A 21,110-nucleotide genomic window follows, 5' to 3' on the forward strand; every position below is an offset into this window, starting at 1 on the left:
AGAAAATTATAATGCAAGGAAAAGAGGTGGAGTTTAGTGCAGTGACCTGCTGCAAATTCTGCAATTTTCTTTTATAACCTCGCTCCAGTTTCTTAAGAATAGATATGTCACCAAATGTATGTCCGGAACATAGAAGAGACAGAAAGAGATACAATGAGGCAGTGTGCAGTCAATAAGTAAGGATAAAAAGACCCTAGGCCTACAAGAATGTTCAAGTTTCTGACTTAGCTGTATGAGTTAGTAAAGCTCCAGCTGATTATCAGTGGTCACTCCAAGTAACTTGGTGGAATTCAAAGAATGATGCAGACTGCATGGCTAGAATTTGTGCTTTGGATGCCTTTAGTTTTGTTACTGATAAGATACAGTCCAGAGGTATGTAACCAGGACTGTACAGAGAGAAATATGCTGTGCAGTTTTGATTTGATGATAGTATCATCCTCAAGGGCTATGATAGTTAACAGCATGCCGAATCAGTCTGATATCACCACAGTGGTCCACTGCCCAGTAAATGGACAGAATGAAGAGTAATGGAGCAAGCACTTACCCTTTTGGAATACCTGGGTCAAAGGAAGGAGAAACTGGATTATCCCACATCAGAGATTGCCAGCCACCTTTAAGATACCTAGTAACATACAAGCAATGAAGGAAGGCCTGTATGACAGTAGAAATTCCAGATGATGGTGATGGTTGCTGTATCAAGTACCTTAGATAGGTCTAGGAACAGTGATCTGACTAGCTGGCTATAGATCCGATGCACATGCAGATACATAGTAGCTTTAAACAGGACTATGTCAGTGCCCTGACCACCATGTCTAAAGCTATGATATGTGCTGGATGTGACATTATTAATAATGTAGTGTTGGGGGGGAGATTAGTATGCATGCAGTTCTACAGAATTTTTGAGATGGGGAACAGGAAAGTAACATGTGAATCACTGCTGAGATCAGTTAAGGTACCTCCTTTATTTAAAAATACCACAAGGGCCTGATTCTGAACTAAAGACACCCTTTCTTCTTTGATCAAACAGTTCATTAAGACTGATGCTGGGCTACAGATCTTGCTGCAGCTTTCAATAACTTTTTGACCAGATCTTCTGTGGCAATCAGTCCAGGTTTCAGTTTACAAAGGATTGTACGGACCATGGAAGGGTTAACAGTTTGAAACTTGAGAAAAAGACAGACACCAGCATTAGGAATGTGAAGCACAGATGTGCCAGCAATCATTAGATACATTTTCTGAATGTAGTCTGCTAAGCGGAGATAAGTGCTAGGTGGCAATTTTATGATACATTTATGCTGAGGAAATGGGAAAGTGTAGTGATCATAAGGTTGGGATTCAGGACTTGATCAATGGTATTCCAGAATGTCTTAGTTTAAGAACAGTTTATTTTAATATAGAAAACTGTCTCTTTTTCTAGGGGTAAAGCAGGCTTAATCTATTTTCTAGTCTTGCAACATTATTGCATGCCATTGGGTGATTCCTTTTAGTGATAACTAGTCTACAAATGGTCCCTATATCACATCATATTTTTTTTAAGTTATCCATAGGAAATTGGAATTTCTAATTCTCCACTTCCAAAGTGGAATCATACAGAGTGTGTGTGTGTGTGTGTGTGTGTGTGTGTGTGTGTGTGTGTGTGTGTGTGTGTGTGTGGACGGTGGTCTTCAGAAAAATAACTGCCTCTCAAGTAGTAGTCCATTCAAAAGGCATAGGATAGTACTAAAATGTTTGGCACTGAACTTCATTGTATTTCATGAATAGTAGAGTTGTTATACATATGGATCTTGCTATGGTACAAACATGCAAAAATAAGAATATGGCCATTGAAAGTGTGAACAATCACACCAACATATGTGATATTGCCACATATAAATCAAGTCTAGGGTACTTTCACAAACACTTCTAACACTTCTTGTAGTAAGATGAATAAGTTGTGTCGAGACCAGAAATTTACAGTGCTGCACAGCAACACTTATCCCTTGACAAATCTTAGTCATTGTTCAGTCACCTATTCTACTGAACTCAGATTTCATATTAGAAATAAATCTATGCAAAACCTTTTGCGTAGGAGTTGGGAAGGATACATACATTTTAGCCTCAATAAAAATTACTCCCTATGTATACAACAGAGGATTTGTGTATCAGGTATGGAGCATCATATGTAAGGTTTAAAATGTGAAAAAAACCACCAGCTACTGTACATTTCCTATCACAGTGTAGGATGACATATGTTGGTGGAGCCATTATTTATTTAATATTTGTTAACCAGGAAAGTCGGACTTGGAACGAGACAATTTTCAGTGGAAGTCCAGGGAGAAACACTCCAGATGCATGTCTTTGTAACATGGAAGGAAACTGGAGCACCCAGAGGAAACCCACATGAACGCAGGGTGGATATTCAGACTCCACACAGAAAGCACCCCAGCCAAGAATCAAACTGGAGAACCTGTTGCTATGAGGCAACAAAGCTACAGCTGACCCACTGCATTGTCCAGTGGTGCAGATGTTAATTCCAGAACCCCTTGCATAAGCCAAGTTGTATGTTTCAGAAATACCCACGATATCAGGAAGGTACAGTGTGATCCAGCTTTGCAAAATATATTGCATTTCTTGTTAATTCTTGCATTAATGTTGTACCAGTTTAAGATTTCCAAAAGCACAACAGATTTTCTTAGTAGAGTGAAAATAGTATTGACGGCTTATGGGGCATGGGTGAAATGAATGTCTTCAGAATGTAAAATAAGAGAATTATATGAACAGTATTTTCAAACAGCTCTATATAGGATTTGTCCGACTGATGTGTAAAACTTTACTTCTTTTTACTTAACCCATATTATCACAGAATCTAATTAAGTAAAGTGATGCTTGGTATTTACTGCAGGTAGAAAGTGATACTTAATTTTGATACTGCAATGTTCTGTGTTTTGGAGGCAGAAAACTGTCACCATTTTACTTTAATGTGTGCAGTGGCAATCGCTAAATATATGGCAATGTTTAATAGTTTCTGAGTGACTGTTCAAGTAAGAGCTGAGGCTTAAGTCAGTATATTAAAGCACACTAACTTAGGGATGGTGAGTGGTAGGTGGGAAAAAAATCCATATGTTTGCAACTTGGTGTGTAGACTGTGAAAAATGCTTGAAGTTCCCACAAGGAACAAAAGGGCATGTGTGGTGTCTAAGAGGATTCAGCAGTGATGGAGTGTTCTGTGTGATCTTTAAAGGAGAACCACACCCACAAACTCAAAAAACATTTATTTCATCATGGTTTGGTGTTTCCTACATTTTAACACCACTCTGGGACTATTTAGTTTTTTAAATACTTTTATACGTATTTTCTGAGTCTGACCACATGGGGTCTGGCATCTTGAAGTAATTCTGATTGTTTAGTCTGCCTCTAGGTGTCCCACAATGCAGTGCTTGTCTGTAAAAGAATTGCATCATACAAGCCTCTTTCTTCCAAAAGCTCCTGTCACTGCATTGATTTTACACGCATACACTGCTGTCTTTCAGTCAGTTAGTTTTAAGTAACATTTTATGCCATTCAGTGACTATTTAAAACACAAACAGTGCAAACGCCACAGAACAGACTTTCAAAGTGCTTTTTAGTGCTGCTTCTTTTTAGAATGACTAAACTGCAGTCTTTTGTGAAGCCTGAATTGTACTGCTTTGAATCATCTCCCATCCCCATTCACACCTACCTTCCCTAGCTGTCAAAGTGCTAATAGTAATTTCAGCTGTTGAAAAAAAACACCATAGCAGTGGATGTAACACAGCAAAATATCCAATTTATTGTAAGTAAGCGCTTTCAAGGCTTCACCTCTTCATCAGACTTAGATAAAAGTGACTTAAAACAACCACATTAAATAGTATTCCAATTAACATTAATTACTTCAATTAAAAACAATTAAATTATTTAAAGCCATATTTAACATTTTTAAAAACATCACAGCATACATAAATTAAAAATTAATGTCTCAACTGTCTCGCTTTCAGGAAAGGTTTAATGGAGACCATATTATTTAAACCAGGCGCTTTATCAGCGCACAGTAACATAATCCATTTTTGTTCTGCTGCCTCAGTAATATTCCTCATATCTCCCCCCTTTTTTCTGACTGTAAATATTTCCAAGACCAGAAACTTAAACATATGCTCACTACCTTCATTCTTGATGTGCATAGCCAAGGCACTACTTTCCTTTTTATTTCTTATATCCCTCATATGTTCAAGTATCCTGTCTTTGAACTGTCGATTAGTCATGCCAATATACTATGAAAAACATTTGACACAATAAATAACTCAAATATATTACATTGACTGTTTTACAGTCAGCATAGTGAGAAGGCTCTATTCTGAAGCCTAGCTTAGGGTGTACAAAGTTAGTACCTGTGTGTATATATGCACAGGCAGTACAACTCCTGCATGTATATGTACCTACTCTATCTGATCTAAGAGTAGTCCTATTTAAACTAGATTTATAACAAAGATGGTTCTTTAGGGTCTTATTATTTCGAAAGCTAAACTTAGGTTTGTCTCCTACTATCTCTTTCAACCCATCCAAAGTAAAGAGTATATTCCAGTTCTTATTGATGACATCGCAGATCATATTTATATTACTGACATTTGTCAAAGTTATTCTCAAATCATTACTACTCTCATTAGTGATCTGTCATAGCATCTCAGTACTCTCAACAGCACTACCTACCTGTGGGTCACATACTGTTACATTGTTGGTAAACTATGGTTTACACCTACCATGTCTATCTTTCCATGCCTCTTTAATGTACCTGTCTATATCTTTACTTTTATAACCCCTTTCTATAAAATCCAGTTTAAGGGACTCTAGAGCTGAATTCAGCTCTGTATCACCATTATGTAATCTCATTAACCTGACCACCTGTCCTTTTATTATATTACATTTGCAATGGTTCAGGTGCATACTTGTATTGTGCAATAGGTTATTCTTTCTAACTGTTTTTTATACAAACTAGTTTTAACAGTATTGAGCGAATGCTTACTAACAGTCACATCTAAAAATTTCACCTGTTGTAAACTATAATTGTATGTGAATCTCAGAAAATCAGTGGTCGTATTGAGATGGTGGATAGTCTCTTAATCTTGTCTCAGTGCCTTGCCATAATAAAAAAATATCATCCAGAAATCTAGTATACTACAAGACAGAGTTGGCATAGGTCATATTAGAGAGTATAAACTCTGTTTCCCATTGCACCAGTGAAAGGTTGGCGTAGATGTTGGCACAGGCTGTGTCCTTCGCCATGCCAACCTTTTGAATGTAGTATTCATCACTGAACATAAAAACATTGTTACTTAAAATAATGTCCAGTAGGCTACAAATTAAGCGTATTTTGTCACACTGAACCCCCTTGCTATGCAATAGTTCACTAATACTATCAATACCCCATTGATTCTGTATGACTGTGAACAGGGATACAATGTCCATAGTAACAAAGTAACATTCAGAATAGTCAGGTTTCCATTTCATTTGTAATAGCTCTAAAAAAGTTTTAGCGTCCCTTAGAACAGTCTTACACTCTTCTAATATGTGATGTAAGTTCTTTTCAACAAAAATGGATAGGGGTTCCATAGCCCAGCCTCTGCCAGAGACTATAGGTCGCATGGGTGGAGTACTAAGACATTTATGAACTTTTGGCAAACCATATACAATTGGTACCACTGGATGTTCAACTGAGAAATATTCAAAGAGTGGCTCTGATATCATATTAGTGATTAGTAGATCGAAGATCAAAAATGCTATTCTATGTATAACAGCTTTAACAGTAGCTACTGATATACATTCATAGGTATCACTTTGACTTAAAAGAACATACATTTGTTTGTGATACAGCTCCTTATCTAAAATAACTATACCCCCACCCTTGTCAGTGGGTCTAACTTCTATGGAAGCTAATTCTCTCAGTTCTTTCAGTGCATCATACTCTTCTTTAGACATATTGTGGTAGAGTTTATGTTCATCTTCACTATCAAATCTATCCCTGATCTATTTATCACAGATCTCCACAAAGGTATCAGTAATAGCATTGCTGGGTGGAACAAACACACTGTTTTTTTTAAAAATCGATTGAGTAGCATTTGCATTATTAAAAAACACACGCAATGTCAATGTCCTGGCAAATAGCTTTAAATCTTTAAGAACATCAGTTATTTGTGCCTTTCTAGCCAGTACAAAGCTGAGCCCTTTGCTCAATAACAGTCTCTGAGCATCAGTCAATTCATACGTTGTTGTTGTTGTTGTTGTTGTTGTGTCTTTCAGCTTATCCCGTTAGGGGTCGCCACAGCGGAACTCCGGTCCACTAATATTTGGTAGTGGATTTTTACATGCCGAGTTACCAGCCCTGATGCACAACCTTCAACAAAGGCACGCCCATTCAAGCATGCCTCCACACAGATGACACTCTAGCTGAGAATCAAACGCGATAACATCTTGCTGTGAGGCGACAACACTACTGCAGCACCACTACCATTCATACGTTGAAATGTTAAAAATCAAACCTGTTTGGATCTGTTCCAATTCTCCATACTTTGCATTCACCTTATTTCAGCTGTTACCTGTTGTGATTGACAGCTCACAGCAGGAGACATGACTCATGTACTGTTTCCTTGTTCTAGCCTTTGCTTTCTGTATGGGTAGGGAAAGGACCAGGGAGCTGCAACATCACAGCATGGGTGGGTTTTTTGGATGGCCATGGTGATGTCAGTTTGGGGAGGGAATTGGCCAGAAAACTACCTGTATTCATGGACCTTGGTGACATTAATGAACTGGAGACTGCAGCAAGCTTTGTCAGAGCGAGATAACAATTTTTTGAAAGTGAAACCACCACAGTACAGTAAGGTACTGTTCTAGTAGAGAGAAACAGTCCATGTAAAATACTGTAAATGCTGTATTGTTGTTTATTCAGAGCAGGGACAGTAAATAGGGAGAAAGAGGATAGAGAAGTTGAGCATTTAATAATAGAATCCCATTTGTCCTTTAACAAATGGTAGGCAGCAATTAAAGTGCTCACAAGTAATGTGTCTTTTAACCTAGAAGAACTGAGAATTCACAGTGAGACAGGTAGTAAGTAAGCAGAAGATAAGAAAGTAACCAGCTGAATGAAGGCTGATGAGCAGACATTGTTCTTACAAAGAGATGGTATCACTGCAGAAGTAAATCTTGGAAGGCTGAAAGTGATCTTCTTGGGTGTTAGTCATCTAATTACCTTGCTCAGAATGATCTTCTGATTTCAGTGCAATGAAGTTATGGTTTGCTCTGCCAGAGCAAAATTCTGTTGTGATCAGAAGGGAGAGATGAGAAATGCATTTTGTACGAAACACACACAGATAAAGTTTCAAGACAAATAAGCATATGATGGAATACTAATTCCTACAGAAAAAAAACACTGACATTGAGTTTGTGGTATAGTACACATAGTACTGGTTAAAGAAACTGGTATTCAGGTTGTATCAATTCTACTACAAGCACTTGAGTCCAAGTGCTCAATGACCATGATCTTGAAGTGAAGGACTCAGTTGTCTTCTAGCTCACATGGACTGCAGCTCGCACTAGAGCTCAAATATGACTTTGGGCAAACTGCTACTACATCTTACCCAAACACATAATTTAAGACTGAGGAAGGTAAGTTTGTCAGCAATGGGGAGGGAATAGGATGGGGTGGCAGTGTACCTTACAGCAGTAATCAGGAAGGAGGGTTTAGGTTTAGGAAGCAGTAAGGATGTTTTAGGTTTAGGGAGAGGGGTTTAGGGTTAGGGAGCACTCAAGGGTTTAGGGTTAGGATAGGGGATTGGAGTTTTATGTTTATGCAGCAATCAAGGACTGTAGGGTTAAAGGCAGTGGAGTTTTAGGTTCAGAGAGCAAGTGGGGACTTTTGGGTTATGAACGGCCAGTGGAGTTTTAGGATTAGGGAGTAAGGACCTGGGTTAGGAACTGGGTGGGAGTTTTAAGGTTAGAATTAGGGTTCTGGTAGGGCTATAAAGTTTCAAAGGGTCAGGCATTGGGACGGCTAATTGGTTAAGTAAGATCAGGCTAGTGGGAGTTAGGGCACTTGCATTTTTAAGCAAGTGACAGTGAGCAATTTTGTTGCAAACTAATACCATGCAAACACTTGCAGTTAGATCCAGCTGTATAACTGCAAATTCTTCTAAACATAACACTCAACCTCTGCTATTACAATTTCCAGAAGTAAGCTTAATAAAATTCTCAAAGTGACCACTACATGGAGTTACCACAAGAGTACAGGTGGGAAAAATGTTTTTTTCATAGCATAAACTAGTTCTTTTTTTCACTTTGCTGTTGTTTATTTTGCTTATATTTGTTACTGCTTTTCTAAGTACACAGAATATACTTATTACAACTGTGCTTGCTGTACACAGTTAATTTTGTATTTTTTTCTAGCATTTTACTTCAGGGTGCCTGTAAGCAGAGTAAACAGGGGCAACACTAAAAAATTCATAAGTAAGCATATGGCTGTGGGTGTTGTGTATGTTAATCTGTTTGATTACACATATTACCACAGATAGCTTCCCAGGAAGTTGGAGATACATATGATTTCTAACTAGGTACAACTGTATAATACTGAGATATGCTGAACAATGGCTGCTATTTTAATATAACATGATATACTGTTTTATTACCAGATTCAGTTGTGAGGTTACTGTTGTAAGCCGGGAACATTTGGAAAGGAATAGTGCCCCACATAAAATCCATAGTTCTCTGGGCCAAGAATTATGTATGCATTTCATCAGCTTCAAATACAGTACTTTGAAAATAATGACATAGTAAGGAACAAATGTAACAGAACATAAGCATTCGAAACATACATCAGTTTAGGTATTTGTATTAACAGAACTGGTCTTATGTCAGTTCATCCAATTGCATGCAATATGGCCCCATAGCTATGGGCGCCCTGCACTTCCAACCTTCGGTATTGTGCAAAGTCACTGCCCCGCCAATCCCAGCTACCTAACCTCTAACTCGCAGAAGGAAGAAACATCTCACATGACTCGATGTAGAGGTAAGAGGTCACTGAGGTGGAGCAAGGCTAATAAGGATATGTAATCTTGCTCTCTATGTAGGCATCAGCCTCACTAGTGGAGCAGACTACATATCTTTAAAATCTTTGCAACTTCGCTTTGCTGTGACTGACTTGACAGTGAGCAGATGGTATTCAGACTAAGTACAGTCAGACATATCTTGGAAGCAAGCTCCAGCTGTTTTTTTTTTTTTGAGACCATCATGGACAGAAGATAAGTACTTCTTTCCCCTAGTTGGTAAAACCAGATATTCTGAAATGGCTGTGATTCAGCCATTCTTCTTGCATTGAAGGTGGGGTCTTGGGTAGGGTAGTAGTAAGTTCAGTTCATTACTACTGCTGCTGTCACCATGTATTTTCTTGCCTATGTAAGTCATTCACATGGGTCTATGTCTCTGGATTATGGACTACAGTGACCAAACATCCTGGACACACGTGCAGTGCTTACCTCTCTCAACTGACCATATTTTTGCAGATTGTACAACTTTTTCTTCTCTTATTTATGGTCTGTAACCTTTTAAATAAATTAGAGAAATATTAAAAAATTGTCACTTGTTTTGCCCCTCGCCCCCAATTATGTTTCTTTGTGTAGAAATTTTTGAGCAAAGTTGTTGAGAGGTATTATGGATGTCAAAAGTAAGAATCAAAGAGCTGATTATTACAAATAGGTCATAACTGAAATGAGAAGAGTCAGCAACAACAAAAGTTCGCATTTAGTGTTCCATCCAGCAAAGTAAGTGTTACAGTGTTGAACTGCGTGTCTCTCAGGGGTTTGAAGCAGTAAATTGGGTAGGTGATGGTTTGTTCACTAGATAGTCAGAGAATGTGCTGGTGCTGTAAGTGCCACTGATACTTCTCAGCTCTCTCTGATTTTGTAGAATGTCCCTGATTTTTGGCTCATACTTTTGTTCTGACCCTCCTAATTTTTGATATTCTGGTAAATCATTGAGGGTTACAGTCAGTCAATAATATCAGACATTAAAGTATCACTTCTTACTGTTCTGAAAAATCCATGTTGATGCAAAATCTGTTCTAGTAACTTTTTAAAGTGAATTAGAGTAATATTTTTAAAACACCCTGACTTTGGATTTTTTTCTCCTCACCTCCGTTATTTTTGGCTTTATCCAGGTTTGCAAGGTAAAGAAGTTGAGAAGTACGGTGCCACCTCTGATGTGTGCAGACAGCACAGTTTCATGGGGGGAGGTCTACTTTTAGGTCCCATAAATTATGAGTAATCTTGAGTATCACCAAGTATAATTATTTTGTGACACAGGTCATAAGTAAACTAATCAACCATTATTTTTAATTGTTGTGTGAAATTTGGTGACTTTTTTCTTATTTTGTGACATTGCATTTTAAATCTTAAAAAGTCCATGTTCCTCGCAGTTCCATATTGAAAGTGTCTGTCAGTGTCACACATTCAGTGTTAAGAATGTTTTTAATTGACATCCATGGTTGATAATATTACATAATCATAGTAATTCACCAAAATACCGTTTTATATGGTGAATAAAGTAACACATTTTATTTGAACTACTCTTTGAGCTTCCTAGTTGAATTTGCACATTTGTTCCAGATTATGAGAGACAGTCTTCTCTATTTTGAAGAAGGAAGGTTGACAGCAGCATGAGTTGTAGAAATCAAACTAGTTTCCCTCTCTGCTCTCACCCTATACACTTATACATGCTGCTGATTGCTTTTGTTTTCATTAGCCGTATTGTCTGGATTTCTGCTTCAAAATGAGCTGTAAAGTTGAGGGTCACCTTCTGCATATCTGAAATGTGAGCAATATTTGCAATTTGCTTATTAAGTATCTTTCTCGAAATGTAGAAACTAGATATATCCAGGTCAATAAATGTTATCAAACATTAGGAAACAGCAGTAGCAGCGTCAACAGCGCCATGTGTGTGTGTGTGTGTGTGTGTGTGTGTGTGTGTGTGTGTGTGTGTGTGTGTGTGTGTGTGTGTGTGTGTGTGTGTGTGTGTGTGTCTGTGTGTGTGTGTCTGTGTGTGTGCGCGTGTGTGTATTTATATGTGTTTATGCAGAGCTGTCAACTATCCTCAATTTTGTGTTATATTTTTGGTCTGTTCCACATAAAATGTGTGGTTTTGGAGCAGATGGAGTAGCTTGCAGTGAATAATGACAGGTATGTCAGTTTCAGAATTCACATTCCTCAGAAAAATTCTTGTTAATGCAAAGCTTGTTATCATAGCAACTTTCTAAGATCAATGTTTAAATCTGTTCCTGATTTAGGATTTCTGTGCCTGACTTGAACTAAGAATTTGAGAGGTTGGGGGGATGGGTTGCAATTGGTTGCACTTGGTGGCTTTGATAGTAGTGAGCTTAAGTAAATGCCTGGGCTACTGTTTATGTAAGAAAAAGTTGAAGTTATCCAATTAAACAGACACTAATAAAACCAGAATAAAATCACTGGACTAACCAAAATTGATGGAAAAAGCCCCAACTGCATAAAACCAGTCCACCACTAGTAAAAATAGTAAATAAGTTTAATCATTCACCATTAAGTCTTTCTGTCTAGAAAAACAATATGTATGTACATGATTAAACTTATTTACTATTTTTAAAAGTAATTGAGCAGAACTTTGTTTATTAACTCTTAGTCCAGACATTTTTTTTTCAAAACTTGCCAATATGTCTTGCAATTCATCAAAATAATTGTTCATTTGTTAAAGTTAATAAATTGTCATCAGCAAAAAGTAGAATTTTAGCATTTTGTCAAATTTTAATTCCTAAAAGTTCAATAGCCAATGCAAACAATAAAGGTGATAAAAGACAACCTTATTTTGTCCCCCTTTTAATACCTATCTCGGGCATTTCCACTATGTGCAAAACTGAGATTCAGGGACATGCTATCCACAGCAATGTAAGACCTTATTATCAGCTAATTAGCATGCCACTGAATTGTATTTGCTACCGTGACATGCAGATCATTGCTGATCTGTACGTTACAGTAGTAAACTGCTACGCATGTAGACAGTGATATCAGCCTCTCAGTCACTCTTCCTTATAGACAAGTACACAATACACAAACTCACACACACACCACAGTTCCAGTACCTGCCCTGACCTGTCTTGCCTTCCCATAGATTCCCCCACCCTTGATCCACTTCCCGAAACTGGTGCTGCTAAGGCAAGGAAGTATTATGTATCATTGGTGCCTAGTGTTTCCCCACACACAGAGCTCTATCCTGAAGTCAGTACCAGTAAGGCACTGAAGTATTACATTATTATCATCATCATCATCATCATCATCATCATCATCAATCATCATTATTATCATTACATGTCTTCCTGGTGTCTAATGAATGCTCCCACACTGATCTCTATATTGATGTTGGTGCCATTACAGCACTTGCACTTAAACGTATTCCCTGGTGTCTATTGAATCTCCACCTTCCTATCCCCATAGTGATGTCTGTGCCATCAAGGCACATCTTTGATGTATCCTTCCTGGTGTCTTTCTAAGGAAAGGAAAGGGGCTCTGAGGTATTTTTAATTTGCAAATACAATGCCTCTCCACAGTTCAGGACCCTCTCTGGTGAGGAGTTGTTGTAGGCTCTAGATGTTAAGGGAATTAGCTGTAAAAAGATGTGAGTCTAACAATGTCCCTTTATAAACAATTTAACTTTGAGAAGGGAACTGAGAAACTCAAGATTCCTGGACTACTATCTGAAAGAATGTAGTAGTGCCTGGTTCACTGGAAGCAGTTATTGAAGGCAAACATTAATTAAAATTAATTAATTAATAATGTTGTGCCATTGGTAATTGGTGAAATATATGCCTACCCTGCTGGTTACTAAGGGCTAAGCACCTTCCTAAATACCATAGCATCAGCTTAGTTAGAAAATACTTTAACAGCAAAACCATCTTTCTTTTCCTGAGGAGATGGTACAATTTAAAAATGACATCTGAACATGAGAATAAACAGCCCTCACCATATATGCAGCATGCACCACGAGAATAAACAACCCTCAACATTTGTGGAACGTGCATCTGAGCATGAGAATAAACAGCCCTCACCATGTATGCATCATGCATCACAAGAATAAACAGTCCTCAACATTTGTGGAACATGCATCATTAGAGTAAACGGCCCTCTCCATATGTGAAGTATGCACCATGAGAATAAACAGCTCTCACCATGTGTAGAGCATGCACCATGGGAATAAACAGCTCTCAACATGTGTAGAACATGCATCATTAAAATAAACAAACCTAACCATGTGTGCAGTATGTATCATGAGCATAAACAACCCCCATCATGTGTAGAGTATGCACCATAAGAATAAACAGGCCTCACCATGTGTGGAGTATGCACCATGTGAATAAAGAGCCCTCACCATGTTTTATAAGAATAAACAGCCCTCACCATGTGTGAAACATGCACCATGACAATAAACAGCCCTCACCATGTGTGATGAAAACAAACAGCCCTCGCCATATGTGGAGCATGCACTGTGAGAATAAACAGCCCTTTCCATGTTTGGAGCATGCATCATGAGAATAAACAACTCTTCCCATATGTAGAGCATACATCATGAGAATAAACAGCCCTCACTGTGTGTGGAAAATGCACCATGCGAATAAACAGCCCTCACCATGTGTACAGCATGCTGTGATGGGTCCCTAATCTTTGCCAGCAATCAAGGAGTCTCAGTCCTCACCACTGACTCTGGTGAGGGATGGTCACTAAGATCAAAGATGGATTCAAACAGTATTTTCAGATTTAGCTCCCTGCACCAAGCACAATTTCCCTTAAGACCACACAGGGAGAATGCTCCTGGAGATGAAAGGTGTATTCATCTCCAGGTCATGAAATTCTTACTAACAGATAACCTTCTCGTGAACACTCAGCATGAGTTTTGCTCATCACATGGTACCACTACAGCTCTCTTATCCTTCACTAATATTGTAAACCATCACAGGAATAACAACTTGTATCTGCCATCTTTCTAGACCTATCAAAAGCTTTTGCTATGGGCTCCCATTCCAAACTAATAGATGTACTAACTGAACTATCCTTCTCACCATCTGCCACAGCATGGTTTCATAACTATTTATCTGGCCATCAAAAATCTGTTCTATGGCAGGGTGACCTATCTCCACACCTTCCTTTATCCATTGGTGTCCCCAAGGATCTATCTTGGGCCCTCTCCTTTTCTCCCTCTTTACTAATAATCTGCACACAACTACTCCACATGGTTCTATAATACAGTATGCAGATGATTCAACACTTATCTGTGCTGCCACTTCTCTGTCAACTCTTCGTTCTCAAACACAGGAATCTTTCACTTCTGTTGAAACATGGTTAGCCAATGCCCATCTAATCCTAAACCAAAACAAAACTAAACTGCTACTCTTCCAACCTAACAAGACATCTATCTCATGCTCAACATTTAACATAATAGCCAAAGACAATACTGTGATCTCCCCGACAACCCATACAAAGCTTCTTGGAGTGGAAATAGACCATACCCTAAAATTTGACTTGCATGTCTCCCTAACTATAAAAAGTCCATAAGAAACTTGGAAGTCTATATAGGCACAAAAGGTTCCTGACCACAATGGCCAAAATTACATTAGCACAAAACCATCTGCTCTCCACTCTACTATATGCTCTCCAATTTTAACTACTCTAAGGAAAACTGACTTATCTAAGATAGAAGCATGGTATAATAAAATTGCTAACTTTGCATCTGACTGCCCATATAGAACACATCATTGTACAGCTTTAAGGATACTAGACTGGCTTGAGCTTCCCAACATTATTCTTTACAATCAATTCTCTCTAACTCACAAAATTGTAACACAACCAACTAGAACCCCTGCACTACAAAATCTCATCCTTCCTTACAGTTCCAGTAGACCTCTTTGCTCTAACAACAAGAACTTATTCACCGTCTCCAAGACCAACAACACTACAGGAGAATCTTTATTTTCCAACTATATATCTGCTATATGGAACTTCTTTCCTAACTCCATTCTCTCAATCACATCCACTAACCACTTTAAGCCATCACTTAAAGCTTATCTAAAAAATAAGTGGCTATGTTCCTGTACTAACCCCTCATGAGTGCTCTGATACATCACAGTATACCCAAAACATATCCAACTTCTCCCCCGGTGTTTACTCCTTTGTTCCCACTGACCTCTCTTAACCTTATATCTTGACATAAGTCATACCTACAAATAGTACTAGCTATGTTCAAAGCCTAGGTTTTGTTGTCAAGATGTAACAAATTTGTATGTTCTTATGTATACTACATTTTGTTTACTTTATACTTTTTTGATTATTGTATTGTGTGCATGAAAATTTACTGTTACTCATGGAGCTTTTCTCCCCGGGCCTCTGCTGAAAATGACCTATGTCCAGTCAGACTTTCCCGGTAAACAAATGTTAAATAAATAAATAAATAAATAAAATAAAAGTATTCTCTAAAGGACCAGCCACAATGAAAGGTATTAAAATATTTAATAATAAATAATAAAACAGAAAATAGGAGAATACCGAATATAACAAACCACAGAGTTTCAACCACAGAGATGTAAAAAATAATACAGTTGAATAGTTTCTCACAGATGCAGAAAACAATACTAAACTATTCTCAATAATATTCCTGACTGACAAAAGAATTACTGTTCCCTGACTACTTACTAAAGCAAGGCAAGCTGAGTGTCTTACCACAGCAAAAGCCAGATGATGTCTCTCTCTTGATGTGTGGAGATATATAGCCTGTTAGAAATATTTCCTGTCAGTTTCCAAAGTGCTGCTGCGAGAGTTCCACAGAAACCAGATGCTGATCAGAGGATGACATCACCTCTGGCCACCTGACTCTGGTACAATACACACACAGTGCTTTGCTAAGATCTGTGGCAGCATCTGAAAGCTATAACACAATTTCAAATGTTCCACCCTTCCATGGTTATCTGATAAACATACACATTTGATCAGTTACAACAATACAACCCAATATACATGCATACATTCTTTCTATCCAGGAGGACCTACTGTTGATGCATTTTTAACACAAGTAACTTTACAAATATATTTTAACTCAAACATCTGTACAAATTAGTGTGATAGTCAAATAACATAAAATTCTTTACAAAACATCAGCTAGCTATGCTGGCATGTGTACTCATGTACTGCCTCCAATCTCCCTGGCACAGATAGCACTACCTCATAAAATCACATCTCCTCTCCCTTTAAAAACTCAAGCTAGTTTTTCAAGTGACCCTGAAAAAACATAGCTTGAGACAAATGGGCCTGTCTGGGAACAACTTACCCTATACCCTGTCGTGACAGCCCATCTACATTGGCACTGCTAACCCACTATGGTGCCACACTGTCATGTCATATCCCTGCAACCCTAGGCTCCACCTTAATAACTTGGCATTTTGCTGGCTGGCTTGATGTAGCCATGTTAAGAGATTGTGGTTTGTAACCACAATGAATTTCCTTCCATATAGATAGGGCTGACGTTTCTGTACTGTCCATACTATGGCTAGACATTCATTTTCTACAGCTGCATAACATTCCTCCCTTGGTTGGAGTCTATGGCTGAGATATACAACTGGGTGCTCTTCTCCCTCTGAGGAAACCTGGATGAATACAGCCCACACTCCATGGTTCAAAGCATCCACCTGCAGAACAAATGCTTTGCTGTAATCAGGACTGGCTAACACAGGAGGGTCCTCCCAAAGCCCCTTTAAGGTTTTGAAATGACTACTCATAGGCTAAGGTCTACACTACCTTATCTGGCCTGTTTTTCCTCATCAGGTCTATAAGGGGAGTAGCTATTGTACTAATGTCCTCAAACTCATGCAATCCTGCTCAGATTTCTTGAACCTAGGCAGGGGATAGCTGCTGGGACATTGCCACCCCTTCCACTGAAGTGTCACTCCAAGCCTCACTGAGGAGATCAGTCACTAGATCACCCACAGATTCATCCTACCATCCACTGCAATTACTCGGCACCAGGGCCTCCTTATCATGGTAAGGCTTCATCACATTAACATGGTACAGACTGTGCCCCTGCCTAGCAGGTTTACCATATACTTAATATCACTGACCTTCCCTACCACTTTGAAGGGTTCCTCCGAAGCTGCCTGCAGCTTATTGGGTCTGATAAGAATGAGCACTGTAACCTGCTGTCCTACAGAATACTCTCAAGCTCAAGCATTCCAGTCATACCAGACCTTTTTCTGCTGTTGGGCTTCTGCCAGGTTCTCCTGGGCCCAGCCCATGAGCTCCCCCAAAGCCTTGTCCTGAAGTTTAGGACATATGCCACAAGAGACTCCTTGTGGGATTCACACTCACCCTCCCACTCATCATGAATTAAATCTAAAGACCCCCTCACCCTATGCCCATACAACAACTCAAATGGTGAAAAACATGTGGATTCCTGGGGTACCTCTCTGTATGCAAACATCACTAGGCAAATATTTGTCCCAGTCTCTCTTAAACTGGTCTGCAACTGCCCCTAACATTTAGTGTAGAATTTAACCTCTCCACAAGACTATTATTCTGGGGGTGGTAGGGGTGGTCTTTAAGTGCTTCACCCTACAGAACTTCCACAGACAAGCCAGCAGGTCTGACATGAAACTGGCAGCTCTGTCAGTCAGTATTTCTGTTAGGAAACCTACCCTGCTGAAAATCTCTAACAAAGCATTTGCCATCTTCTCTGTCTCTATGGAGGACAGAGCTACTACCACAGGGTATCCAGTAGCATAATCTACTACCACCATGATATACTTCTTCTCTGTGGAACTTGGTGTACTTGACAGCCTTACAACATCCATAGCTACCCTTTGAAAATGGCTCCTCAATCACAGGCAAAGGCATCAAAGAAGCCTTGACCTTGTCTCCTTCCTTGCCTACCTTTTGACACTGCTCGCAGGTCCTCCAGTACCCTCTTACATCACTTGCAATCCCAGGTCAATAAATGTTCTGCATAATATGTCTCTTGGTACACTCTATGCCCATATGACCTGCAAAAGGAATGTCATGAGCTATGGCTAGAAGTATCAGATGGTAGGCTCTGGGCATTATCACCTGCTGTATTACCTCACCCTCTAGCTCTCCCTCAGGGGTCCACTCTCTCTACAGTAACCCTTTGTTCCAGTATACAGTCTCCCCTTTTTCTTGAGAATCGGGTGCCTCTTTAGCCACCCCTCTCAAGCCTCATAATGTAGGGTCTGAAAGCTGAGCCTGTCTCAATTCTACCTTTGTGACCCTTCCCAGCTCCCTTTCCATGGGAAGCCTGGTCTTTTCTGTCAGTGGTGCCTCACTGTCAGCCTGGGTACTACCACTCACATCTTCCCTTGCAGTCACTCTGTCCATGGGAACATCAGTACCTACCAGCAACTGTGGCTCACTTTCAGGCTCACTGCTACAGTGTAGCTCCCTCCCTGAAATAGCCACCTCACCAGCCCCAGCTTCAGATGTGGGGTCTAGCTGGTTCTTCCCCAGGTCTCCAAGCCTGACTACGTGTAACTGCATGTACACAGGGTAATGCATTATCAAAATCTTACCCTATGAAGACATCTGCAGGGAAATCTTCCTACTTGCTTGCTTCCTTTTCCACCCTTTCAGTCAAGGTGAACCCTGGCCAAAGGTATTTGGAATGTGGTCCCTCCTAAAGCTCTGACTGGTGTGGACTGCCCAAGTAAGTGGTGCTCCTCTTAACCACTCCTGGCTTCTTAATGGTTATGTCAGAGCCTGTGTCTCTGTTAGCAGTGGCCTGCCCTCTATCCACTAAGATATGATACAAACTCTGGTGATAGTTTGGTACCCCTATTATCTCCAGATATCTTACCACTGCATGTTATTATTTCCACTTGCTGGCTCCCTCACCTTTTGTCCCCCACCTTGCCTCAGTGGGCATTTGTATGCTACATGGCTACTCTGGTTACATTTAAAACATCTAACCCTTGGTCCTGGCTGAGTACCCGAACTAGTGCCTTCCCCTGTTATTAGTGTACTCTGTTAAGGTGGTTTAGGCTACCCACAATGGGTTCCCCTATAACCATGTGCAGGCTGGGTATCCCCCTCTTGTGCAGTCATGCCCTGCTTCCTAAGTAGAGATCCCCTTTTCTCAGCAGCTCATCTGCATCGTTACACTCTCCATCTGCCAACCAGATTCTCATGTCCTCAGGCAAAGTGCTAAGGGGTTGTTCTCTCACCAAAAGGTCTGCCAACCCTCAAAAGGGGTGATCTGACACCCACTCACCCATCTATGAAAATAAGTGCTTAACTCAGCAATATAATCACATACACATTCATCTGCCTTGCATCTATGCTCAAAAAACTTTTTTCTGTAAGCTTCAGGTGCTAACTTAAAACATTCTAGTAAACACCGTTTTACTTTATTATAGTTTAAACAATCAATATCAGACAATTTAGAAACAGCAGTTACAGCTTTACTATGGAGTAAGGAGGACAGGAACCGTATCCAGAGCCCTTGGTCAGCATTATACTGTTTACATACCCCTTTCAAATACAGGAATAAAACTATCAAAATCATCATACTCTGTAAATTGTGGAAGAAATTTACTAACCTTTATTGATTCTGGGTTTGGTTATTCTCTTTCTTAGCACCTCCATGACCGTTCCAAAGAGTCAGCATTTCCCTCTCACGTTGATGCTATTTTTCATTTTCTTCAGCCTCCAAACACCACAGTCTCTCTTCTGATTCTAATTCCATCTGTTTCTCCAGTTGTTTGTCCTCCAATTCAAATCTCTTTAACTCCAAATGGATTTTTAAGCCCTTTGAGTAGAAGGTTAACTGTCCTGTTTCTGAAGACTGCACATCTCCATCAGAAAACCGGTTGCTGGTCCGTGCTGCAGGTGTGACCAAGGCTGAAATCATTTCCTCTTTAGTCAGGTTGGCATGCACTAGTCCTTTGGCTTTGCACATCTTGGCCAACTGGTTCTTTTTCAGCTTTCTATAATCCTCTGCTGATATCCTTGCCTGCTTTTCCTGACTAAACTAACCTAACAAAAATAAATAAAACTGTTGCAAAAATGAAACTCTGTATGTTTACCTTGTGGCTGCTGAGAGTACACACACCTTCAGTGACAACTGACCTTTGGCTACTGAAGTTCAATTAATATCCCACCCAGCTGTTACTAGCATGTGATGGGACCATACTCTAGGCCAGAAATCAAGGAGACTCAATCCTCACCACTGACTCTGGTGAGGGACGGTCACAAAGCCCAAAGATGGATTCACGGAGTATTTTCAGATGCAGCTCCCTGCACCAAGCACAATTTCTCTTACGAGCACACAGGGAGCATGCTTCAGAACTGGGGATGGACTCTCCTTCTCTCTCCAGACCCACAGCAAACTCCACACTGACCACTTTGGAGCATTGTGACCGTGTTCCCAGTAGCTGACACACACACTTGGATTTTGATTTTCGCACAAACATACACACATGGGAAAAGCTGGCACAGATTTAATAGCTGTGCCCTTTTCTGCCCAGACTCTGAGGTAAACACTCTGCCACCTGTCAGCTACTCTAAGGATCTTACAAATGGTACCCAGTTATATTGTGTAAAATTAATACCAATACAAATGGTAGCATGTGACCAAAGAAGCAAGGCTTTCAGGAGCGGCCACAGTGCCACTAAAACAAAAATAAGTACTCTTAAGATGTTAAAAGTATTCCCTAAAGAACCAGACACAATGAAAGGTATTAAAATATTTTATGATAAATAATAAAACAGAAAACAGGCGAATACTGAATACAATAAACAGAGTTTCAACCACAGAGATATAAAAAATAATACAGTTGGATAGTTTCTCACAGATGCAGAAAACAATACTAAACTATTCTCACTAAATGTCCCTGACTGATTAAAGAATTACTGTTCCATGACTACCTACTAAAGCAAGGCAAGCTGGTGTGTGCCAAGTATCTTACCACAGCAAAAGCCAGATGATGTTTGTCTTTGTGTGGACATCTGAGATATATATCCTGTCAGAAATCTTTCCTGTCAGGTTCCAAAGTGCTGCTGTGA

The 21,110-nt window shown here is 39.6% G+C and overlaps 1 long non-coding RNA gene across 1 annotated transcript in view; it reads right to left on the minus strand.

Moving 5' to 3' along the window:
* LOC122808890 overlaps nucleotides 1–21,110 on the minus strand; it is a 365,680-nt gene extending 344,570 nt beyond the window's left edge. Inside the window, exon 1 of the long non-coding RNA XR_006365839.1 lies at nucleotides 21,014–21,110. This is a non-coding gene — a long non-coding RNA (uncharacterized LOC122808890). The remainder of the gene's footprint in view (nucleotides 1–21,013) is intronic.

Source organism: Protopterus annectens, chromosome 8.part0 (assembly GCF_019279795.1).
Source record: "Protopterus annectens isolate FY-2018-M chromosome 8.part0, PAN1.0, whole genome shotgun sequence".
NCBI lineage: Eukaryota > Metazoa > Chordata > Ceratodontiformes > Protopteridae > Protopterus > Protopterus annectens.